The sequence below is a fragment of the Cryptomeria japonica genome, chromosome 9 (assembly GCF_030272615.1).
Source record: "Cryptomeria japonica chromosome 9, Sugi_1.0, whole genome shotgun sequence".
Classification (NCBI taxonomy): domain Eukaryota; kingdom Viridiplantae; phylum Streptophyta; class Pinopsida; order Cupressales; family Cupressaceae; genus Cryptomeria; species Cryptomeria japonica.
The window spans coordinates 167,656,018-167,682,615 of NC_081413.1; the positions used below are offsets into that span (position 1 = coordinate 167,656,018).

At 36.3% G+C, this 26,598-nt stretch overlaps 1 long non-coding RNA gene across 1 annotated transcript; it reads right to left on the bottom strand.

The window, feature by feature from the left end:
* Positions 1 to 2,156: 2,156 nt before the first annotated feature.
* On the bottom strand, positions 2,157 to 6,078 carry LOC131038526 (uncharacterized). The gene is made up of 3 exons (XR_009104505.1): positions 5,939 to 6,078; positions 3,125 to 3,232; positions 2,157 to 2,596 (listed from the first exon to the last, which is right to left on the bottom strand). It is a non-coding gene; the product is annotated as an uncharacterized LOC131038526 (long non-coding RNA).
* Positions 6,079 to 26,598: the final 20,520 nt, after the last annotated feature.

The following is a 26,598-nucleotide window of genomic DNA, read 5'->3' on the forward strand; positions in this document are numbered from 1 at the left end:
CCACGAGCACCAACTCACAGTTCAAAACCTTTGAGCAACTCAATAACCTTAGAGAACCAACTCAATAATCTTAGAGCACCAACTCCAAGAACTATACGGTTAAAAAATATGTTTAATCACCACTTCAAGGTTCAAATATACTTTGAAAATCTGAAACTTCAATATATCTTTGAATAGATAGAAGAGAAATGCACGAAAAACTAAGAGACCAATCTGGATATCAAATGCCTCTATATATTTGCAAGGATGATATACTGAAAAAAAAATAGACCAAACTGGAAATCAATGTCTCTGGATATCTGGAATAATGATGTACTAAAACCAGAGAAAGACCTGCAAACGATACTCCTCAAAATACTGTCAATTGTCACAGGCAACAATTTGAAAATTAAATCTGCAATGCTGTCATTGTTATAATGTCCTAGATAAGCATATAATCTTCTGTAGAATATGTTGTAATGAAAATACCAATCACAAAACAGAGGTCTGCAAAATTGTTACATTTATACCTGAATGTCTGAAACAAAGCATAATTAATAATACCCTATTTAAACTTTCTTTCTCACATGTATTGTTTTTGTCAACAGCCCTTCATTCATATGCAGTGATCTTCAATACAAGCAATAAGTAAATACTATTATACTTATCTTGTTTGAGAAACTTTGAACCACATACTTATTTTCAGACTTCATATTAATATGTGCACTCACAATCAACCACCCTTCATCACATTTAATAATCTATATATATTGCTCTCCTTGCAATCAATGAGGGACTACTAACTCTCTTCACTTCCTCATCCGTTAGAAAGTTTTAACTGTCTGAACTGTAGTTACTACCGATGGCTTTGGTAGTTATAATCAATTCCCTCTTTATACACTTTAAACTTCTTTACTTTGCTAACGAATATATTACATAAACACCGATAATAATATGAGAAAATTCATACAACTTAACTGCAGACAGTTAACAATTATTGGTTCCAACTAACACTTAAACCAATTTGTACCAAATGCCTAAGAAATACAACTGACATCAAGAGACACAATGGCGATGATATGATGAAAATAATTATTGATCTGAAGCAATGCACAGATCCAGCTTTTGTTATGCAGAATATACTGAAAATAATCATTGATCTGAAGTTGAATATTATCTGTCTGTACGTGCTATGACAGTCACCAATCAGGCAAAGCAATTCATAATTGATCAAATTTGGTAACCATATTATATGAAGGTATCATTATATACTGTTGCTGACATGTATTTAGAAACGCAAACAGAATGTTATCAATCTAAGCCCTGTGGCATATTTCTGTTTATGTTCCCTTACTGACATCATATTTTTGTATCTATGTTCATCATATTGACATCACAGTAGACCTGTAAATTGAAGCCAAGTTTGCAAGCACATTACTGAAAGCACATCATACTGCAATTGACATCAATGACAAATATGCCAACACTAATGACTCCATTTCTAAGTCTGAAGGGTAAAAACCCTAAAATAGACAATACAAGCTTCTAGACTTAGCCAAATTTCTCCAAAACACTTGCAGAATTAGCCAAAATTTGCCAAAATAATTAGGGACTTGAGGAGATTGAAGAAACTACTGCCAAAGCACTCAAAAGACCAAGTGGACAAAAATGTAGGGGGTCCCCATTTAGAATGGGGCAATGTATGATTAGGTCACAACAGGTCATGTCTAGGATTATCAACCTTGAAACACAAATAATTTTAAATTTGAAAAAGGGGTACAAGATTACACACATGATCTTTTCTAGTGGACAAAATTGTAGGCATGTTCTAGTCCAAGATAGACATGTTGCTACAAATAGAGTTATACGCATTTTGAATAGAGACGTGATATACAAAATGTTATATGAGTTCTTGAAAACGGTTAATACACTGAAAAACCTCATACAATAAAATAACACATTAAAATCACGACACAAAGTAATAGGTATACACTTTTTCTCCCTTATAATTATATACATACCTTAAATTAATATCTCATACCATCACAAATTTATGTATTTAAAATATCTAAACTAATTAATTAACACAATGGGTACTGTCACATATATAATATTGGCTTAAAAAGTTTCTCTCATAAGAGAAGTAGGAGAAATAACTAGCATTCATTAGGGGAATGAGAACCTTAACCACAATACAAACCAAGACTTTGTTAGTGTCCTACTTGTAATCTTACCCAATAAAGTAAAAAAAATTCTTTTATGATTTATACAACAGCTGCCTCAATCATGTCTAGTTTTGAGAGCTTTTCTAAGGATTTGAATCCCTAATAAGTCAATCAAACTAATATAGTAAGTGTAAGGTTACAAATGAAAAGAGCAGACCCACCATTTATAGTTAAAAAACCCACTTACAAAATGACCGGCTTCTTTCATCGTACTGTTGCAGTAACCACTCACATGTACTCACCATAAGGGAATTGCATTTGAGGCAAATTCTGGCAATAATATTAATCTTGTTGGATCTTCAAACATTCTGAAATTTACTTAGGAGCCAGCCATTACTAGAAAATACCATATCAGATCTAAACCGGGAAATATGGAGTTTGTCGTGGTATAACTGAAGAAAGATGGGTAAGCAATGTTATCCACATTGAAGAATTAAACCATCACTCAAAATATGTTCTATTCAATGGGAGCACTATTATGACTGAAACAAGTGTTAACAACTATATGTTGAATGATGATGATAAACAATTAAATTACATTTCCTCTTAATCATGATTGTAGGCACCATTGCTGATTGGAAGTGATGTAAGATCTATGACTCCAAGGACAAGAAAGATTCTTGGCAATGCAGATGCTTTTTAGTTTAGGCCCACTAGAATGTTGTGCATCTAATTCTATATTCTAATTTAGTTGCTTCAAGGTAAGATGCTTTTCAGTTTAACTTTAGGCCCACTAGAATGGTGTGCATCTAAGTCTATATTCTAATTTAGTTGCTTCAAGGCTCACTGGAGTAAATGGGTTGGAATTATTTTTTAATTTTTGAAGTATTCCTAATCCTACATTATCTCACCAACGTTCACCACAATAAAATATATAAATGTCCCACTTTTCAGACCAAAGGAAGAAGATGAAAACTGACCTTTCAAATGTCGAATTTGCGTCTCTACAACTATTAATTGTTGTCCATCTTTTTCATCAATTCCAGCAAGAAAAAAGAGGGAGTGGAAAGGGAATAACCTGGCTAAATCTACCACAACACAATTTTCACAAGATATCAGTAAATCATAAACAATCTAATATCAAAACCAATACAACAACATTCATAAATCCATTCCCAAATTTAAACCAATAAAATCCATACCAGCTGATAGAGTAGTATGAAAAATTCATAATAATGGAAGAGGAACTATACTGCAGATCTAAAATAAAAGGATTTAAAAAATAAGTAGGCAGAGAAACCTCGTAGATTTAAAAATTAATTAGAGAGTCAAAACTGACATATGAAGATCCATCTCAAAAAGAAGACAAGCAAACAAACTTGAGATTTGGAGTATTCAAATAAGTGAAAACTAGCAAAACCTTGATACTGAAAATCCCCTTTGTGTATAGGCATTGATACCCAATCTTAAAAAATGTAATGTTCGTACAATATGTACATGAATCAATCTGGTATTAGTGGCTCGTAGATAAGAGAGGCTGAGCTCTATAAGGGCTGAAGCTCATTCAGAAACGTTTCAACTATGGCAGCAGATGTGAAGGAAGAATACTCATCAATGAGACCATTAGCCAAAATGGCCACTCATTTATGCGACATGTTCAAATCTTGTTCATAATTAATAAGCACTTATCATTTGTAATTATAAATCATGACATGTTTTGCAGTGGATCATTTAGTGAACAATATTGGCTTAGTTCATAGTTTCCTATTCTGAGATATAGGCTCTAGGCTTGTAGAATTTTGCTCTACCTAGAACTATTGACATAAGATGATGCATAAAATTGAAGTTAAAACTTATATAGTAACTGATCTCATCTTCAAATTTATTTAATATTATGATCCTTCGATTCTAATACCTGCTTGTGTTAGAGGAAAGACCAGCAAATTGTATTTTTAAAAGATGTATCTGTTTATGCAGCAATAGTGATCTATCCTATACTCATTCTACATATACAACTTGGCTCCCCTGTAATAATTATTTCACTTAGTCGATCTCCTTAGAGATTCGTTTGCACATGAAAATGTCTTTGTCTACTTCATTTGTATCTCTTTGAATACCCTGAGATTTTCCTTTACTGTGTAAGATCTATACAACCCAGCATGTTAGCCATCTTCTAGATATGATTTAAGATGGATACTAAGTTTACTGCAATCCTTTGCTTTACTGTACTCTTTGTATTATAGTCTGAAACATTTGCAGCAGGTGTTGAGAAAGATGGAGTGGCCCTGTTATTTGGAGACTCTACAGTTGATCCAAGTAACAATAATTACATTTCTACTGTTACATTTCTTTGACAGCCCAATTGGCCGCTTCTCTGAGGGCAGAATAATTGTGGATTTCTACGAGATTAGATCGAAAGTGAGTTGACTAGAGGGAGGTTCATGACAGGAGGAGGAGAAGTACAGTTGGAGGAGGTACCCAGGGAAGTAAGTATATTTTTTCAGATTATGTTACAGCCCTGCTTGTAACATTACTAAACTATGGTATTAGAGCTAGGCGGATCATATTTTATTGCAATTTCGGAAGACTTATGTTAAAAGTACTCTGCATTTAAGGTTTGATACCTGATAACAGCCGATTCTTTTAAGCTCTCAGTCATCGATTTAGCTTGTGGGGAAAGAACAACCAGACTATTGATGTTCAGGCAAGAAGGGTTTTTACAAACCAATACTCATATTTCATGAATTCATATAAATTGACACAAAACAACACAACTTAATCTCAAAAATTTATCTAACATATTTTGATGCCTCTAATATAAAAACAAGGAGAGTATCTGCACAAGTTAATCCAAACAACATAGACCAGAAAAAGATACAAAAACCCGGAAATACTGATTAGAATTATATGTAGCCCTTCTGATTGTATGAAGTGAAGATTGAGAATACATAAACCGTGTCAACTAATGTGATATACATTCACACAATGCCCATGGGTTTAACAGATCCTAAAACATGAAGGCCACCCACCTGTCTTTTATGAGCTAATTCATTCATCAGACGGATATATGATTTCCCTAAATTGGAAACAGGTGCCATAACAAATGTGTTGATTTTGGAAATCCTTGTGTGTTGACAGGTGAATTGCGTTCTCTTTTGGAGGAGGAACCCAGGGAAGAAAGTAAGTATATTTTGTTAATCTTACTTTTAAAATAAATTCAGTTATCTTGAATTGATCTTAATGAATTTTCATTTAATCCTTTTGAAGGGAACTAGGTTTCATCCAAATCCCCTGTTGACATGGAGACTTGTTGAGGTGCAAATATAATTTTGGGTGAGGGAATTGAACATAATCACAGTCCCGTGAGGGCATTGAACACCCAAATTTGGAAAACCCAGTCCTGTGTGGACATTGAAAGCAAGCTCAGGTACCCAATCTTTAAAATCCCATTACCCTGTGGGCCCAATCTTGGAAATCTCAATCCCCTGAGGGCATTGAACACAAGCTCAGGTGCCCAATTAAAACTATGTTTGCAACTTAATTAAAATATGATTGAAAATTTTATGTAAGTCAATCATAAGTACATCAAATCCATTAACAAATTTCCTGAATCAATCACAATGAATCCGGAGGGGCTGGCATGTTTTGTATATCTATGGCTGAGAAGATAAATCTTACAATGGAATACAACAAGCAATGGCGTAATATTCTATCTGGGTTTTTTTTTTAAAGGAAAAGAATATTGCTTACAAATACAACAGAATCGATTGAAATGACAAAAGAAATCGAAATACCTCTCAGATTTCTAATTCACCTCACATTCTCTTTATAATCATTAAAATTTATGTCTACAGCAAAATGCAAAGCCGTGTTGCCTTTGTTGTACAACAGCATTCATATATCCATTCCAAATTCATACTAATGGAAGATGAACTGTACTGCATTCCTAAATTAAAATGATTTCAAATTAGGAGACGAATATAACTATATTTAGGAGACGAATATAGCCCTTTGTGATTTTAAATTTGAATTGGGAGAATTTTAAGCCAACGTTTAAAATGAAACCTAATATCACATGCTTTTTTTGATAATATTTTTTTGTTTAAATCAACATAGACTTTTTTTCAAATTTCTTAAAAAATGATTCAATTGAATAAAATAATCCAAAAACATGGAAACAAACTCTTTTGAAAAAAATATTTTAAAAAAATTAAAAACATTTTATTTTTATTAATAGTTTTTTAAAAAGGTAAACTGCGCATTGAGGATTAATAGCAGGTCATTCATTCAGGCAGGACGTGTACGGTTTGATTGGATGGTTATATTTGCATAGGGCATGGTGATTGGCATGATGGCATGAGGGGCATGGAGAAGGCATGGCATGGGGAGGGCCATTTTGTCTGCTGCGTAGCCAGTGCCTTTTTAAGGCGTGTCTCCAGTCCTTCACATTCGCTCCCTCAAGTCTTAATATCGAATGGTTGAATATTTCAATAGAAATATTTATGTACACATTAATTGAATTTCAGGTGTCTTAGCTTTAAAAAGAGGAATCAACATAGCTCTAATCATCTTTTTTCCTTTGATTATTGGTAAGAGTTACTAGCCAATTTTTAATAAAATCATTTTGTTGTAATTTTTCTAACTTTAAGATATGAGTCTAATCTATTTTTAAATATGAAGAACATAAATGTTAAACTAAGTCAATCTTATTATGAGAAGAAACATTGCTACATTTAAATTTATTTGTCTACATAATGTGGCTTATAACATATGAAAACCATTGTTTACATTATTCTTACATAAATAATAGGAGAGTATAATATAGGAGCTTAAGTTTGTAGAATTGGAGATATAGATTCTTTAGTTGCCTCTCAAGCATAGGTTGTCGTAGAGCTTTCTAGTCTTTCTTGTGCACCCTTATTGTCCTCTTTTCCCTCTTCCATTATAGTTTTATAGACAATTTGTTTTCCTACCATGTTTGCATACACCTTGCCCTAGCTTCCTCATTACATCTAAGCCTTTGGAATTCCCTCTAGTTTCTATTTTATCTCCATTTGTCATTTTCTTGTATCCACTTTTTTGTTTTGTCACCTTCATACCCCTTGTCATTTTGGCATAGGTCATGAGAGAATGCCAATAGAGCCTTGGATTGTGGCTTTCTAGACAACAACAACATAGATTGCTTGAACAATTCTAACACCCTTTCAAAAACTCTATACTAAATATAACATGAACAACATCACCTTATGACATTTCTCCAACTACTTACATCCTTGTCTCATAATTTTACCCTTGCATTAAAGTCATTACCAACAAACTAGAAATGGAATTTGAGTTCAACTCAAGCATTGAATGGGCACCTAGTATAATTTCCATTAATAACTTATAAAACTAGAGTATAGCTATTGTCGACAATTGGAAATTGATGTTTCTTGTAACCATCATTTTTCTATTGAGATTATTAGCAAGCGTTGCTAAGTATGTACTTACCATATGATTGTAGAGTGGTTTTCTCTTAATTAGAAGATGCTCTATGCCACTCTTTCCCAATACCCCTTCCCATCCTACCTAACTTTAGTTTACACGTATTCTTACCTTCATTACCATATAAAGATCTTACAACACCCCTCCATTTCATTAAAAAATCCTATCAATCTTTCTATACCTCACCACTTCATTACTTTTTCCTTTTCTTACACCTAACCCTTACCTAGTCATATTATATAGATTCCTTAATACTCTCTCATATATTCACAATACTTCTCTCCTTATCTCACTTATCTTAGAGTAGACACTTATATCTCACCACATCGTAATTTGACAATAGATATTATATCCTAATTCTTTTTCCCAATCCCATTGTAATATCACTATCCCTATTCATTTAACACCAATAATTAATTAAATAATTTATATTTTTTAGTTAAATAACTTAATACTTATCAATTTATCTTTAAATAATAAATAATAGAGACTAATTACCTCACCGATTTTAGAGACCACTAAGGATCCCCCATAATATATCAACCCTCATCCTTTGAATCATCATTGTGCAAGTACAAATGCTTTGATTTGAGGAGAAGCCTACATCTTTATATTAAGCATTCAAGAGCATATCTAATCCATTTAAGGTTTTCATTTAGTAATAGCTTTTATTTATTTATTTATTTATTTATTTTATGTTTGCATTGCTTGTTGCTCTAGTTGAAGTATCCTAAGGTTTAGAATAGGGATCTTATATTTTCATTAGTTTCCAACTATTCATCCCAAATCCAAGATACAAATTCTAGCATGACCTTGTTTGATCTCTAGTTTTATTTTTGTATATTTTTCATAGCTTATTTTGGTAGCCTTTCCATGGAGGATTATCTCAAAATTGTGTTAGTTGCTTGCACTTCAAGGAACTTTGACATACATCATAACCCATGGTAGGATCTAGAAGGTGTCAAAACATGTAAATCCATACAAAGTATGTTCAATTTGGATAAATTATAGGTATAGGCAATTTTGTTCCTACCAAGATAATATAACCCTTGTGTAAGCATGATACAAGATGTATACAAAAGAAACATTATTTCTAAAAAAATTACTTCAATTTTTTAAAATTTTACTTCAATTTTTTAAAATTTCAAAATAAAATAAAGAAAATTAAAAATTAAAAATCAAATCTTGTAGGCTAAGTTAAATATGGTACTCCATGTACTATGCTTGGTAGGAGTGATTCATATTCTCATTGCTCACTAGGGGTTTTAATACCCTAACCATTAGATTAACAATAACTGGCCCCACCAAAAGGAAAACTTGGCAAAAAAAACCCAAACTACCTTACCTCCACTCCACAACTCACTTTCTCATTGTCCATCCACCACCTCATCACTTGAAAACTGCGACCCCTTTATGGCAAATACTAACACTTCTAGGGTCCACCTAAATGCCACCTCCCTAGTAAATTTCCACCATAGTCGGGCCTAGCCAAGTTTTTAACCTTTAAAGAGGTAAATGTTTTATAGTTTTATAGGCATTGCAAATCTCTTTTTACACTCTTTACTTTGGATAGGTAAATTCTCTAGATTTTTCCTTATCATTTTAGTTTGAAGTCCACTTTGTTGTGTCTCCTTATTAAAAGTATAATTTTTATGTATGCTATCACAATTTGACAAATTTACATTCCTAAAATTGATCATATAGTTTTATGGAATCTTTGGTGATATCAATTTTTTTGTTTGATAATGTTATTTTAGAATTTTGTACAAATACGACTTTTTATGGCTAAACTTGTGACCATGTCTAAATTGCAAAGTTTAAGTTATGAATTTTGATAGATAAACTAAATATAAATAATGTGACTACACATATTTATGCTTCATTTAATTTCATAACGGGAAAAATAAGTTTAACTTGCACTTTAGATCAATTGTTCAAGTTTTTAGGAAGTTTTTTCATTGTATGATAGTTGATCAGTATGTGTCAAAGAGATAATTTTTTTGTTGCAACCCAATTACAATTACATTTAAGCTTAATATGTTATGAAATTGATGTGCTTAATCCTTAAAGAGTGTCTTTAGAAACCTAATATTATTTATTTCAAACTATTTTATAACTTTGTAAAACTACAAGTTGTAAGGGAATAAAGATAATAGAAAGTATTTGAGAATATATTTCTATCAAGTCACATAATAAAACCCTATATTCTTCTATGAAGATCTAATCTTGAACACTTCACCATATTCAAAAAATATGTTGAACGGTAAGTCATGGCACAATGAGGAGAATGAAATTGATTGCAAACCACTCATGAGTACAACTAACAATTGATGAGTTTCACTTGAAAATAAATTCAACACTTCAAAATGATTACGAACATTTGAGGCCAAGAATTAATGATGTAAGAATCAATGTTCTTGAGTTGATTAAAGTGAGGTTACAAAGAATTTTCGCATACAACTTGGAATATTGATAAGGCATTAAAAAGGAACTAAAAAATACATGCCTTTTTTATGAACATGAAAGGTTGAATCTTTCATGGTAAAAAATAAGGATAACAAGTAGGAACCATTTAATATTTCCATTTTGTAGGATTTCATGTCATTTTTGCTTTTGGATGAATTATGGGAAAACCCACACATTTTGAAATTTCATACAACCTATGATGTAATGCCCCAAGCCAACACACCTAGGAAAAAGCCAACAAAAAAATTTATTTTTGAAACAACAAGATATGATAATTACATGTCACACTTGCACAACAACATGCAAACAAGTGCCATGCAAACATAATGGCAAAAGAGAATTAACCACATAGATGAACTCACCACTACTACAAATAAGGTGGAACCATAGAAGATATACCAATCATGGAACGAAGTTACCATGATGAACTTATGAGAGGGGAGATGATACTCAAATGATGATCAGTTACTAATACATGATAAACACACAATATAGTTAATTTATGTTATTTCATTTTGTGAACCTAATTTTTATGTAATTTCACTTATAGTTTGTGTTTGTATTCAATATTCTATTTGTTTGACATTGTTCCTTTGGTTATCACTTTTTTGTATGAATTCTTTATTTTTTTCTAATTTAAAGTTAGTTTGTGTTATATAAAAAGTTTGTCTTAAACCCTAATATGCACATGTAATAGTTAATTTATGTTCTTTCACTTGGTGAACTTGACAATCATGGATTTCCACTTATGAGTTGTTTGTGTGTAGCTTAGAATCACCTCCATTTGTGTCTATTCTATATTGATTTTGTTTTTACTCCAAAATCTACCCTACCTATTTGTACCTTCCACTCTTCACAACACATATGTTCCTGTTAATGTGGATGTTACTCATGGATCACATATAGCTAAATTCTGCAACAAAACCTATCTTTCTTGATAGATTAGTAATTTATTCAAAAAATATTAATCCCAAGGCTCAAAAGTGTCAGATCTTGTCTTGCTAATGTTGCTCATTCTCAAAGGGACTTACATGGTTGGATTTGTAAGAAAAGGTCAAATTCTAAAGATAATTGTTAGATTCACAAAATCAACCTTAATTTGTGTTCAAAGATCTCTAATCTAGTTATATTTGGGTATTTTAGAGAACATTTTATCATCATATTTACTATATTTGATGCTTTTAAATTTTTTAATTTTAGGGTTTTCAAACCTTAAAGAAAAGGAAAAAGGAAAAAGTTTTTAGAAAGAAGAAAAATTAGAAGATATAGGTTTGCAGTGATCATGCACAAATACACCTAAAAAATTGTAAGAAATGATATTATTTTACCAATCTATGTTTCACTAGACCCTATCACAATTACACACAGATTGTGCAATCTTCCAAGGGACCTTGTCACACTTAGAAATCTTTCAAATGCACCTAAATTCTAGCATAGCAGCTTAAGATTTGAAGAATTATGATAAGTACAATAAGATATATTATCATAATGACCTTCTTTGTATCAACATTAAAATCTTCACAAGCATGTTTAAATAACTTACTATCTACGCAACAAGAAACCATGATGTGAACAAGCATTGGAAATTCTCTAATTACATGCTCCACAATTATCAACAATTTTCAAACTTACTTTAATCTCCCTAAGGATTTCAGATTACTTAGAGGTTTTCTATTAAATTCTAATAGTTAGGTCTCTTGGAGGCTAAATTTCTAGTTCCAACTTCCTTATTTTTTCAAATGAGGCGATTTTGAACTATTTATAGAACATGACACTTAGAAAATCTGGTACAAAATATGATCAAAGGTTTAGATTCAATCAATAGACATCAATGGTGGCAATTCAAAGTTGGCACATGGGTGACATCAACATCCTTGATAGTTGGCACATGGGGTATACCAATGTATTCCTTCTCCAACAAGCTATGTAAAAATAGACCAGCAATTATAAATTAAGTTGGTTGCAATTATTTAATTCTTTCTATTATAAATAATGCAAAATTTATTTAATCACTTAGTCTCTACAAAATAAATCAAAACTATTTAATTTGTAACTTTGAGATTTTGCCAAGATCAAGGGCACAATGAAAAGTATAAAAGAGAGACAAAAGAATGACAAGAACAAACTGTATTCTCATCAATATGCAAATGATCAACCAGATTAACCAATACAATGAATATAGGCCTGCTTATATAGGCAAGGCCATATGGATGTACGAGCACACAATCATGACATGTGGCTCAATGAGAAACAAGGGTAGGTAAGAAATACTAGGGGTAGGTAGGAGAAATAATATAATATTGCACAAGAGGTGGATGACCCACCAAATGTGGAGTGTAACAACAAAATAAGACCACAAAAGGTGGAATTTCTCAAACAAGCTATATCCCTATGTGCAGACTTCCCTAAGTGTCTCAAATCCAAACTACAAAGAGATGCAGTATCCTATGTTAACTTAAGTAAAGTGTAATAATATCCATAATAAATATTTATTTATAGCAACATCCCCCCTTAAGTGCAACTTAGGGGAATGAAGACTCAAGTCAACAATGCAAGATGGGTCCCAGCTACAAGGCCATGATAGGTACCCATGTACAAAATGCAAATGCAAGCAAAACTATGCAATGCAATCTCTCACAAACGGAGAAAGGGAGAAAGCCCAGCGGGAAAAAACTCCCCCCCAAAAGAGAGATGAATGTACAAAAGAACTCTCAAAGAAGAAGGACAAAACCTCAAAGAGGAAAAATTCCCCCCCATAAGAGAGGAAGGATAAGTCAGCTGACCCCCCTAATGAGGCATCTCGCACCCCCAAGAGAGCTCGCAATTGCTGGAACTAACTCTCACTGAAAGGTTTGGTGAATATGTCTGCAACCTACTGCACTGTAGGACAATACTGCAAATCAGTGACCTGCTCCTAAATCAACTCTCAGATATAGTGCATATGGATCTCAATATGTTTGGTTTGCTAATGTTGGACCGGGTTCTTCAAGATTCCAATAGCACTCTGATTGTCACAATGTAGAACTATCGGTCATGGAGTGGTGAACCCAAACTCTGTGAGAATCTTCTAAATCCAAATGGTCTCAGTCGCTGCATTAACAACTCCTCGATACTCAGCCTTAGTCGAAGAGAGAGCAATAGCATGTTGCTTCTTGCTCTGCCAACAAATGGGGCCTGAACCAAGGTGGAAATTGTAACCTGAAGTAGACTTACAATCATCAAGATCGCCAGCCCAATCGGAGTCTATGTAACCAACCAAGCGAAGTCTTGTGCCTACTGCATAGTGAATCCCATAGCGATGTGTAGCCTAGATGTAATGAAGGATGCGTTTGGCGGCTTTCCAATGAAGCTCATGTGGTTCCTGCATGAACCGGGAAACCATGCCAACTGCAAATGAAATATCAGGGCATGTATGAGTCAAGTAGATGAGACTACCCACAAGTTGATGATACAATGTGGCATCAACTGGTGGAGAAGAGCACTGAGCCTCAAGCTTGACTCCTAAAAGAAAGGGAGTCGGTGCAGGCTTACAATCAGCCATATGAAAGCGTGCAAGTAGATCAAGAGAATACTTGGGCTGCGATAGTGTAATCTTGGAAGGTGACTATGAAATCTCTATCTCGAGAAAATAGTGCAAAAGACCCAAGTCAGTCATAGCAAATATGTCATGCAAAGCAGATTTGACCATGCTAATGATGGATGCGGTGCTCCCTATAATGATCAAATCATCAACATAGAGCACAACTACCAAGTGAGATTCATCTTGTCGCAAAATGTAGACATTCGGATCAGAATGACACCTGGTGAACCTTGCAGAGAGAAGAAAGGAATCCATCTTGGCGTATCAAGCCCTGGGGGCCTGCTTAAGGCCATAGAGAGATTTCCTTAGTCTGCAAACCAAGGAAGTATCTTGGATGAAACCCCGGTGGCTGCTCCATATATATCTCCTCATCAAGATCACCATGAAGAAAAGCACTCTTCACATCCATCTGATGTACAACCCAACCATGAGTTGCAGCAATAGAAAGTGTCAAGCGAATGGAGCTCATCTTGGCTATGGGCGCAAAGGTCTTAGTATAGTCAACACCTGGAACATGAGAGAAACCTTTCGCAACAAGTCGAGCCTTATACTTATCCACACTACCATCTGCTGAAAACTTGGTTCGATTGATCCACTTACATCGAACCATCTTTCTCCCCTTAGGGAGATGGACTAAATCCCATGTGTTGTTCCTCATCAAGGAACTATACTCTTCCTCCATAGCTTGGTCCCAATCAGGAACCCCTGATGCTTCCCGAAATGTCTGTGGATCGGTAGCGGTAGCAATGAATGCATGTGGAAGGTCCTAATGTTGTGATCGAGTTCTTCATGTATTTGAAGGATCCCCAACAAGAGAACCCGCTGACTCAAGTGTCTGTCGAGCCCAATGAGGTCTAGGTGGAGGTGGAGAATGAGGCTTCTCAACTACAAGTGGACCCTATGGAGGTGTAACCCTATGAGTCAGAGTTGAAAGAGTCTCATCATCTGAATCACTAGCATCACTATCCATAATGGAGGAAGGTGGAGGATGTAGAGAGGCTACACTAGGAGAGCTTTCCTCAAAGTGAACACTCCTCTCAATAAACACCTCATGTATCTCAGGATCCATCAATCTATATGCCTTAACACCCTTAGGATATCCAACAAATATGCAAGGCTGACTCTGAGGTTCCAATGCCTTGCATTTCTGAAGAGGTATGTGAGCCCATGCTAGACACCCAAAGACTCTGAAATGTCTCACAATCCTACCAGCCGAAGCCTCAAAAGGAGTAATATCTTGCAAAGCTTTGTGAGGAACCCAATTCTGGATGTGTGTGGCACAATTGATAGCCTCTGCCCAAAAGGTGGAATCAAGAGAACGTGCATGTATCATATAGCTAGCCATTTCTTTGAGACTTCGATTCTTGCACTCTGCAACTCTGTTCTGTTGTGGAGTGTATGCAACATAATGTTGAAGATCAATCCCCTCAAGTGTACAAAGATCCTCAAGTCTTTTGTTCACATATTCCCTTCCATTATCTCTATGAAGAATCTTGACCACTTTCCCAGATTGCTTCTCCACATGAGTCTTGAAGTCCTAAAATCTATCAAATACTTCACTCTTATGAATGAGAAAGTAGACCCAAGTGAAGCGGGAGTAGTCATCAATGAAGGTGAGGACATAGCGGGTCTTGCTAAATGAAGGTGCTAGAAATGGACTTGCCACATCGCTGTGAACAAGTTGAAGAACTTCCAAAGCTCTCCAAGCTTTCCCCTTATCAAAATTCTCCTCGGTATGCTTGCCCATGGAACAACCTAAACATACACCCTCTGAAAAATTAATTTGAGGTAGACCTGTGACCATGTCTTTAGTGTTGAGCTACTGAAGATAGTGGTAGTTGAGGTGACCAAACCGCTCATGCCATAGCTTGCTTTCTGAATTTGAATGAGTAAGCAAGGCCCTAGAAGGAGAACTTGGCACAAAGTGGGAGAATGAATAAAGCCTTGAGTTGGCATTGACTTGTCCCACTGCTACCAAGGCATCATCTCCCACTGCTACCAAGGCATCATCATCAAGTTCCTTTACCACAACTGAATTAGGTGTAAAATCAACCTTTTTCCCATTCCCATAGTGAGTGATTTGGTAGATAGAGAGAAGGTTGGTAGACAAGTTAGGAACATAAAGAACATTCTCAAATGTTCCATCATCCATGTCAACTGAACCTTTCCCTTCAACCTCAACTTGTGTATCATCACCTATGTAAATGTGAGGTACCTTAGATGGCTCCAATAAGGAAAACTCCTCCTTTGTAGAACCCATGTGATAAGAGGCACTCGAATCAAGTATCCACTATTGTGAACAACTTGTTGTAGCCACAAATGTTTGCCCTTTTCCCTTAGACTGTGAGGAAGAGGAAGGAGATGAATCCTTATTTGTGTAGGCGGATGACAAGTTGATGTTGTTTTTCTTAGGAAGATTTGTCAACTCATCAACTTGCTTGGTGTGGCATCGATACTCATCATGACCATACTTCTTGCAATATGCACAAGTTGGTTTATCCTTCTTAGGTGGAGTCCCCTTCTTGAAAGAGGATGAAAAATCGCCTTGTGATGGAGAGGATGATCGTCCTTTTTCCTATTGTGGCTTTGACTTAGATTGCTTCTTCTTCTTGTTGGAATCTTTGCCTTGACTCCCTTGATTAGCCACCAAAGCCTTGGACTTTGAAGACTTGAAAAGCCCCATGTTCAACAACTTAGATTGTTCCAATATCAACATTTCTGTGAAAGCATCAAATGAAGGCATAATGTAGGAACTCCCCACTATCAAACGATGAGTTTGGAAGCTAGATACAAATGTTGCATATTCTGGTGCAAGCTTGTCCAACAAGTTGAATATCAACTGAGCATCCTTTTTGTCAATTCCACAATCCTTAAGCTTTGCTCTTAGCTCATTTTCTTTTGTGACATAATCTTGGATTGTATCAAAACTCTTGGGATCCAAGTTGGTGATCTCATTGTCAATCTTGTAAAATCTGATTTCATCAACTTGACCATACAATTTCTGAAACATATCCCAAGCCTCTTTGATTGTAGTACACTTCTCAATGTGAAAAATGAGGTCATCTGATACATACTTACACAAAGTTCCAAGAGCTATGCAATTCTTAGTGAGCCATTCTAACTGAGCATTAGGATCAGCCTTAGGATTAGGTGGTGTTGCTATTGTTCCATCTATGTAATGCGTGAGACCTTTTTCCATTAATTTGCTCCATACTTTAATTTTCCATGATGCATAATTATGTGGAGTTAAAGGTGGAATTTATGAAGACTCATTGCAACAAAAATGAAAGAGCACAAGGAAAGAGAGGCACAATCACACAAGACACCCCCCCCCCCCCCCCAATTTACTCAATCAAAGTCCCCCCCAAAATGATGATTTGGCACTTTATACTTAGTGTGTGTACAATGGGCCACTTGCAAAAAATGGCAAAGTGGACTTCTGATTTTAACTTTACAACTGCCTTAATAGGGTCAAAGAAGACTCAAACTAATAATGCAAGAGATCTAAGCTAAGATCCAAGCAAATTACAAGTACCAAGTAGGCCAAATAAGACCAATATCTGAAAGTATAATTTCCACTAAAAATATTTGAAATCTGATAATATATTATGAAAGTAGATGAAAAAATATGCACTTTCAAAAAAAGTGACACCTGAAAAGGAGGTCGTATGAGCTCAAACGAAGCCTTTGAAGTTGAAAAATTGAGGATTGGACAGGTGCACCAAAACATGTGCACCAAAAACAAAAAATAACCACACCACTACGAAGAGAACGAAAAATTAGCCCAAATAAAAAAAAATTGCACCCAAAAAGGAGCAAAATTGAGCAAGTTATGAGCCTCCAAAGTTGACCCAAAAATCCAAACTGCTCAATGGAGAGGGGTCTAATTTTTTTTCAAAAAATGTTGACTGGGCGCTAACTGAACAGCTGACTGTGCGCTGTTGATTGGGCACTGACTGTGCGTTGCTGACTGGGCACTGATTGTGTGTTACTGACTAGGCAGAAGGTATAGACCCGCAAAAAAATTATTTTTATTTTTTTCAAAAAAATCTTTTTCAAAACTGGAAAAAAAATTTCAGATTTTTTTTTTTTTGAGATCCGAAAATTCTGTACTTTACTACCCGAATTGGGCAAAAAATTCCTCCAACACCCAAAATTCGATTTTCGCCAAAATAGGTCGAGTTTATACTCAATTTTTATGGAAACGACCTCTTGGACGCAATGGTGAGGTCAAAAATGCTCTAAGATGCCTCCAAAAAATGTTGTCCCTTAGATCCAAAAATAGAAGCCTTCCAAAATGTCTCTAAAAACCAATCAATTGAAGCCCCAATGGCTCTGATACTATGTGAGATTTTGCCAAGATCAAGGGCACAATGAAAAGTATAAAAGAGAGACAAAAGAATGACAAGAACAAACTGTATTCTCATCAATATGCAAATGATCAACTGGATTAACCAATACAATGAATATAGGCCTGCTTATATAAGCAAGGCCATATAGATGTACGAGCACACAATCATGACATGTGGCTCAATGAGAAACAAGGGTAGGTAAGAAATACTAGGGGTAGGTAGGAAAAATAGTATAATATTCCACAAGAGGTGGATGACCCACCAAATGTGGAGTGTAACAGCAAAATAAGACCATTAAAGGTGAAATTTCTCCTACAAGCTATATCCCTATGTACACACTTCCCTAAGTGTCTCAAATCCAAACTACGAAGAGATGCAGTATCCTAAGTTAACTTAAGTAAAGTGTAATAATATCCATAATGAATATTTATTTACACCAACAGTAACTTCACATTTAGATTACAAAGACATTAACCCTTTCAATGATATAAAATTTGTTTTCTTATGTACATGAATTCCAAATAGTGAAAATGTTTAGCTGGAAATTAAATTTCTTCTAAAAATGATGCTTATTCAATGTTTAAGTTTCTTCTAAAAATGATGCTTATTCATGTTTTTAAACATTCATGAACAACATATTTGTTTTCACAAATTTCCTCAGATGATTTATGGGTGTGGTTCCCCTCATCACTAACTTTTCAAATCTTTTTGAATTTTAAAATTTTGTTAAGAAATGAGAAAGATATCATTGCCTTGATGGTTCTATTAAAACACATCTTTATAAAGAAATTGTGGAATTATGGTTGCCATTGGAGTCTAGATGCTACTAAATTCCATTAGTGGGTGAAATGCCCACTACTAGACTAAACTTTTTTGTGGTCATTACTTATTGATCTAGTACAATAGAGTTGTTTGTAGTTGCACTTATTTTGAGGAGATTTTTAGTGCTACTACACATTTGAGGAACTTTTAGGTGTTACTGCACATTTGAGGAACTTTTGGGTGTTATTGCACATTTGAGGAACTTTTTGGTCTTTCTGGAGTCTAGTTGCACCTAAATCTTCTATTTTTTAGTTGATTGGTCGGGGTGGTCACTTTCACTTAAGGCTACCAGTTGATGGGTCCTAGGTCCATGGTGGGACCGACCCCTTTCACCCACTACCGGCTGGCAGAGTTTGCTTATCGCATCAGACAGGAACACTTCCAGTTTTGTTCCCTGTTTCGATCTTCCATTTTCACACGACAACGCAATATGTGATGGTGAGAGGGGATGAGGTTGTTGGTGGAGTTCCTTGTTATATTGTGTGGTCAGGAGTTTTTGGCTTCTATTCCTTTTGGCCACTGTTCCATTTTTCATGTGACTACGTGATATGCGATGGTGGGACCCGACCTATGGATAAGTGAAGAGGGTCCCACGCAACACGTCATCCCAAGTGGATCGGTTGGCAAATGCTAGGTGGTCTCGCTAGATAGGTGGATTTTGGTGGGTCTAGCTTGCGAATGGAAAGGGGCCCTTTCGGCCAAACCTTTGAGGGTCAATAAAGCAATTATTTTGTTTGGCCGAAAGGCCATGTGTTAGCGAAATGCAGGGTTCCAGTGGGCCTAGTTGGAAGATAGTGAAGGCCTTTTCGGCCAGAGTTCTAAATGGCAACGAAGCAACTTTTCTATCTTGTCGATGTCTTATGTCTTGCCGACACTCATGGAGACTTTTTGACGCCAAATCGCGCATCCATCTTCACGCAAAATGACAGATCTGATGGCTAGGATTCAAACTCGTGGGCAGATGGAAAATTTGAATACTCTGCAGGTGGCGCATAACACAAAGGTTGGCGATCAAGGCCCGATTTTTTACCCTATTTCATTCAACCACCAGATTTTATTAAATTATTCCAGATATGACCCTGTGGCCAATTTTGGACACCACCTGTGGCTCTTTATTGTAGACATAAGACTTATAGGTCTAAAGGCCTTTTTAGACGCCATCCCAATGCAGAATTCTCTTGATTTTTAGGAGATGATTGTCCCTCCCCATGCCTTTGCAGTTGATTTTAAATGTCGCCCATGCTCATTCAATGCGATATGAGGACATTTCTTGCTATAGGTGCGTCTACGTAGAGATCTCCCCTTTGCATGCAAGGATTTTGCTTTTCTAGAGGTAGAGGACATTCTCATAGTTGAATTCAACACACTATTAGATCGTCCTTGATCTAATCTTCTCCCCCTCTCAGATATTTTGTAATCTAACCCTAGGAGGGTTAGGCTTTTAGTTGTGATTCAATTTTGAGTTATGATTCAATTATAAAGCCATTTTTTGTATATTTCCTCAGGATCTTCTTTCTTTCTTTTGCAGAACTCTTATGTCTCTCCACACTTGTAAATTTTTCTTTGCCCTTTCATTAATAAATTAGTCTTATTTGCCTCCTTTCAGTTCTTGCGATTTGTGTAATGTTTTACCTCTTTGCTTGAATGTATTCTCGTTTGTTTTCTAAGTATATGTGGTTGTGTTAACTCCTCTTAGAGCTTCATCGATTGTGAGATAAGTGCAACTCCTTTTGATTTTCATAAGAATCCTAACCTTCATTCATGCTTGTGGAAGCTCACTAGGATAGAAATTTGTGCATATAGGTAGGAAGATCATAGTTTCAATCTGGATGCAAACCCCTTTTCCCCTCTTTCAGTATCCCTTTCCTCTTTCTCCCTTTTCCTTCTCAAAATAGTAGATTAAAATTTCATGTGTTGGGTTGGTCCAACACTTTGAATTGGATTGAAAGGAAGTTGGCCTTCTTCAGAGATTCAACCTCACTTCTGCAATTCTCACACTTGGGAGGTTGTTTCCATGTTGTACAAGCTTGATGATCAAGGTTGTTCATCAAGTGGGTTCAACTTTTGTGACAATAGTTTTTGGCATGCCCAGTGGGAACCATTCAAACTGCTCTTAGCATCTCTGCCTTTGGAGGCAAGCAATCAAGCACTTGGCAACTCTTAAGGACAATTTCAGACTCTTAGTGCTGACTAGTAGCAACTTTTATGCCAAGAAGAAAAACTAGGTCATCTTCAAGAGGTAATTTTCAAATCATTCAACTTCCTTATTCAGGTTATAGGAGAACTAGAGGTAGGCTTTATTTGTCACCTACAAGGGGAACTCAAGGAGAATCATCCACACCCCTAAGGTCTCATTCTACCCCTCATATTACTAGACGTTCTCAATCTAGAGACCCTGCTATTCACATCAATAGACCATTATTTCACATGGTGTTCCCTAGAGAACACACCTTTGTCACCTTTAATGGTGGCAGTCCTTTGGTCCTGGCCCAAAAAATGACATTCCAATAGCAGCCTTAAAGGCTATCCCAGTTTTTACTAGAGAGACCTCTGTCACCACTGAAGAACACATACAAGTTGTGTCAAGTATCTACACCATTTTTGATGTGACAGAAGATAATGTTGTAGTAAGACTACTAGCCTCTTCATTAAAGGGGACATCCCTAAAATGATATAGGGGTTTGCCCTTTGTCTCAATCCATAATTGGGATGAACTAGTGGAAAACTTATGCAAACATTTTGAAGACAAAAGTGACCATCTATCACTTATGGAGTAGTTGAATTCAATCAAAAGAGCACCCCATGAGTTCATGGATGATTTTAATTGTAGATTTCAAAAGACATGGGATAGAATCCCATCACTGGTAAAGACTTCATCAAATTACACCTTTTTATACTTTCTTAGGGCTTTGAATAGTGATATTGCAGCTATGATTCAGTCTATGGGAGGAGATAACCTTCTAAGGGCATATGATACTACCATAAGGGCATAACATTATTTAATACAGGTTGGGAAGTTTTCCCCTAGGCCTCCAATGCCCTTGTTCCCAAAGGCTCCTACCCAACAGCTTGTTTTAGCACCAATACCAATGGCATCAACAAGCCATTTGCTCACATCTACACCAACTCCATTATCTTCAGAGATTAGGGAGCTCCAGACCTTACTACAAGCCTCAATGGAAAAAATGGATCAGAGGATGGACTAGCAGATGCAAGGTTTTTGGATTGAACTAGTTTCAATCAAGAGCCAACTATTGTAGGTCAACAATAGGCCTTATCAACCCCAGAATCAAAATTATCAGTAGCAGAGATCCAATTTCTGAGGGTAGAACCAATGGAGTAATGCTAGGCTATCTTGAATCCCTCAGCTACAAGTACCTCAAAGGCTATAATGCCAACTCAAAACAATCTTGCTCATGAACAAGATTGGTGTGTCCCATGCAATCAACCACATAATTGGGCTGCATGCTAGAATGGTGAGTTCTCTCAGGCCTTAGTGGCACAAAATGAGCCAACAAAATCAAGGAAACAACAATTTGCTGATGGCTCTAGTCATTCACAGGGAGATACAAATTTTATAAATTGGCAAGAGGTTGATTTCTATGGAATAAATCAAACAAGTGGGGAGAATGTGGCTAGCAATACAAGATCCAAAAGAGGGCCATAGACCCTAGTGCTTCTTCTACCACAACAACTCAAACTCCACAGGATGTCATGAAGGCTACAATGCCAAAGATCCCTAATAAGGTGGCTGCTCCAAATAAAGAGTAGGATTTGACTCAAAAGGTCATGCAAGGGGAGTCACCTAGGTCTCCTGCCATATCAAATCTGGACCTTGTTGCTACCAAGACCTCTACTAAGATTGCCATCCCCTTTAATATTTTTGAAGAGATGAAGAGGGCCAGCCTCAATGTATCTATGTGGGATGCTATTCTATCCCATCTCAAAGAGACCTACTTTAGGAAGCCATAAAGGAGATGGATGTTATAGAGGATACCATTCAAGGTTGTAGCTCTTCAATTTCTACAAGCTTGGTGAAGCCTTTGGAGGCAGAGAATCCAAAGAAAATTAGTAAGCCTCCCTCTTTTTATCTATCATTAATCATAGGAGATAAAATTGTTCATAATTGTATGATAGATAGCATGGCTAGCAGTTCACTTGTGCCTAAGGGAATAGTTGGCTACTTAGGTATCAAATATGAGCCTATAACAAGAGGAGTGGTACAACTTGATGGCACAGCAGTTTAGACTGTAGGGGTCATTAAGGATTTAAATCTAACCTTGCATGCCTGCTCGGGTTGTAGTGTGTTGCAAGACATTTCACTTAAATGTTGTAGTGTGTTGCAAGACATTTCAGTGATTGACCTTCCTGCTTATTTTGCCATTTGTTTAACTAGGGAATTCATTGCTAACATAGGTAGTTACCTATCTTTTGATTGGTCTCACGTGTTGTTTAGGACAAGATATGGTACCAAAGTAACTATTAGGGTTGAGCATGTTGCCAATGATCACATAGAGCCTTATACTCCTAGTCCTATCAATATGAATTGTACCCTCCATGAGGAGAAAGAATAAGTTTCAGTCAAAGAGCCTGCAACTCAGTTGGAGGAGGTTCCTGATTGCCTACTTGATGAGTGGGCAAATGCATTCCAATTTCATCCCATTGATGAGATCAAAGACACATGCCTAGGTACCTATTGCATCAATGAAGAGGATGCCCTTATCCCCAATCTATAAAAAGAAGGCAATGACATGCATGGACTATGGGATATGTTCTTTGATGGCTCAAGGAACAAGAATGGTGTAGGGGTTGGTGTGCTTCTTATTTCTCCAAGAGGGAAGAAATACTACTTTTCTTTCAGACTTCATTTTGGCTGCACTAATAATGTAACTGAGTATGAAGCTTTAATTTTGGGTCTCCAAATGGCACAAATAATAGGGATCAAATCCTTAAAGGTGCATGGAGATAGTGATTTGGTTGTAAATTAGATTGGAGCTCAAAGCACCACCAAGAATAACCTCCTCAATACCTACATGCATAGAGCATGGGACCTATTTGAAGGTTTTGAGGCCTTCAATATTTCTAGTGTCCCTAGAAATCAAAATAAATATGTTGATAGATTAGAAAAAATTGGGGCCTAACATGATATTCCATCTCATGTTGCAGCAAAGAAGGAGCAACAAATCAGACTTGTGGTGAGACCTACAGTGCCTAATAACTAAGTGAATTGGCAGGTCTTTGACTTTGATCAGCAGATTGTGAGCTTCCTACAAGATGAGGTAGAGTTATCACATCAAAAGCAAGACATGTTGCATGACTAGTATGGAGGTCAAATTACACAGTTGAGCTAAAATAAACTACCCAAGGGACTGATTACCTTGGAGGGGATCTTCAACATTGATGATTAGATGAAAGGGAGAGAAATGAACCTAGCCGCAAAGAAAGGAGACTACAAATCAGTCCCCATATCTAATGGAAGAGCTCTCAACTTGGGAAAGGTATGTTCCCAAAGTGATCAAGGTACTTTTGTCAATCTTTGTCAAGAGTATAATGATATTTTTTCTTTTACATATGAGGATCTTAAAGGGTTTGACCCTAGATTAGGTTAGCATACCATAGAATTAGATCCTAGTGCTAAGCCTGTTTGACAAAAGCAGAGACCTATAAACCCCAAAATTGAGCCTTTGATGAGAAAGGAGCTATCCAAGCTTATAGAATCTATTATTATTTTTCCAATCAAGAATTATTCTTGGCTAGCTAATCTTGTTTCAGTTAGGAAGAAGAATGGGGAAATCAGATTGTGAGTAGACTTTAGGGACCTCAATAGAGCCTCCCTCAAAGATCATTTTCCCCTCCCTTCTATGGAATTTTGTTTAGATAAAGTTAGTGGCTCTGATAGATTTTCATTCTTGGATGGATACTCAGGGTACAATCAGATCCTAGTCTAAGAATCAGACCAATTTAAGACTACATTTACTACTAAGTGGGTCACTTATGCCTTTTGGACTAATAAATGTAGGTGAGACTTTCGAAGAGCCATGGATATGGCCTTTAAAGTAGTATTAGCAAAATTTGTACTAGTATATCTTGATGATATCACTGTACACTCCAAGCATGCAGCAAACCACTTTTCTCACCTTAGGAAACTATTCAAAAAGTATCTAGAATATGGTGTCTTTGAACCCCAACAAGTGTGTATTTTCCACTGATCAGGGAAAACTACTAGGACATATTGTATCCATAGATGGTCTGGCTATAGAGCTAGAAAAAGTGGAAGCCATCATGTCTCTTCCACTTCCACATCACAAAAAAGGACTTCAGAGCTTCCTTGGAAGAATTAACTTTGTTAGAAGGTTTATCCCAAACCTTGCAGCCTTGGTTAAGTCCCTCACGGCTATGCTGAAGAAATATTTTCCCTTGAAATGGACCAATGAAGGGAAGGAGGGCTTTGATACAATCGAAAGGCCATTTCTCAGGTTCATACCCTAGTAAATCCAAACTATGAGAAGGATTTCATCCTTTTTAAATTAGGAGGAGATGCAAGTATATTTGTTGTCCTAACATAGTTAAATCGGGAGGGGTTAGAGTAGGCCATAGCTTTTTTCAGTGAAGGCCTAAAGGACTATGAGCTCAGAGATAGCTATGTGGAAAAGCAGGTCATCACAGTTGTGAAAGAACTAAAAAAGTTTAGGCACATACTCTCAAACAACAGGATTCAGCTCTTAGTCCCACATGCTAGTGTGAAAGATTTCCTTCTCAACAAGGACATAGGTGAGAAGAGAGTTGGATGGATCACTAAGGTCATGGAGTATGATCTTGACATCAAGATTATTAGGTTAGTAAGGGGAAGAGGACTCTATGAGTAGTTCAATTCATCTTTTGAGAAAGGTTCAGAGGTTTCTCTCTTGTTGTAGGAGGAAGAACAAATTGAAAATTAGGAAAATGTGCAAACTGACTAGTTCCAAAACATGATTGTCTTCCTAAGGGATGACAACTATCCTCCTCATTTTGATAGAACCACGAGGAGACATCTCAGGTTGCAGTCCATCCCCTATGTTTTTGGTGGATGGGGTTCTATTCAGGAGGGACCTAAATGGTGTCCTGCTAAGGTGCTCCAAGGAGGTCAAACCAATAGGCTGCTAAAATAACTTCATAATGGAGCCCCAGGTGGCCATTTCTCAGCAAGGACCACAGCCATGAAAATCATAAGAGCAAACTATTATTGGTCTTTCCTATTTGGTGATTCTCACAAATGGGTCAGACAATGCAAGGAGTGTGTACTTTTACAGGCAAACAAAGATTAGTAGCTCTACCGCTTCATCCTATCTCTGCTAATTAGGCTTTTGCACAATGGGGGCTTGATTTCATTGGCCCTATCAATCCAATGTCAAGTACAAGCCACAAGTGGAATTTGGTCACCATAAACTATTTCACAAGGTAGACAAAGGCAGTTGAATTTGAAGGATGCAACTGAAAATTTTGTGGTTCAATTCCTTGAGGGGATTGCAACCAAATTTAGGGCCCCTTACACAATTATATTAGATAATGCTAAGGCCTTTGTGGGATCTCAAATCAGTCTATGGGCAATCCAACATGATGTATTATTGAAAAAATCATCAAATTATTATCCCTGAGGCAATGGCTTAGCTGAGTCCTCCAACAAAAATCTCATTAGAATCATCAAGAGGACTCTTGAAGACAACCAGAGGTCATGGCATGTCAAGTTGGGAACAACCCTAAGGGCTAATAG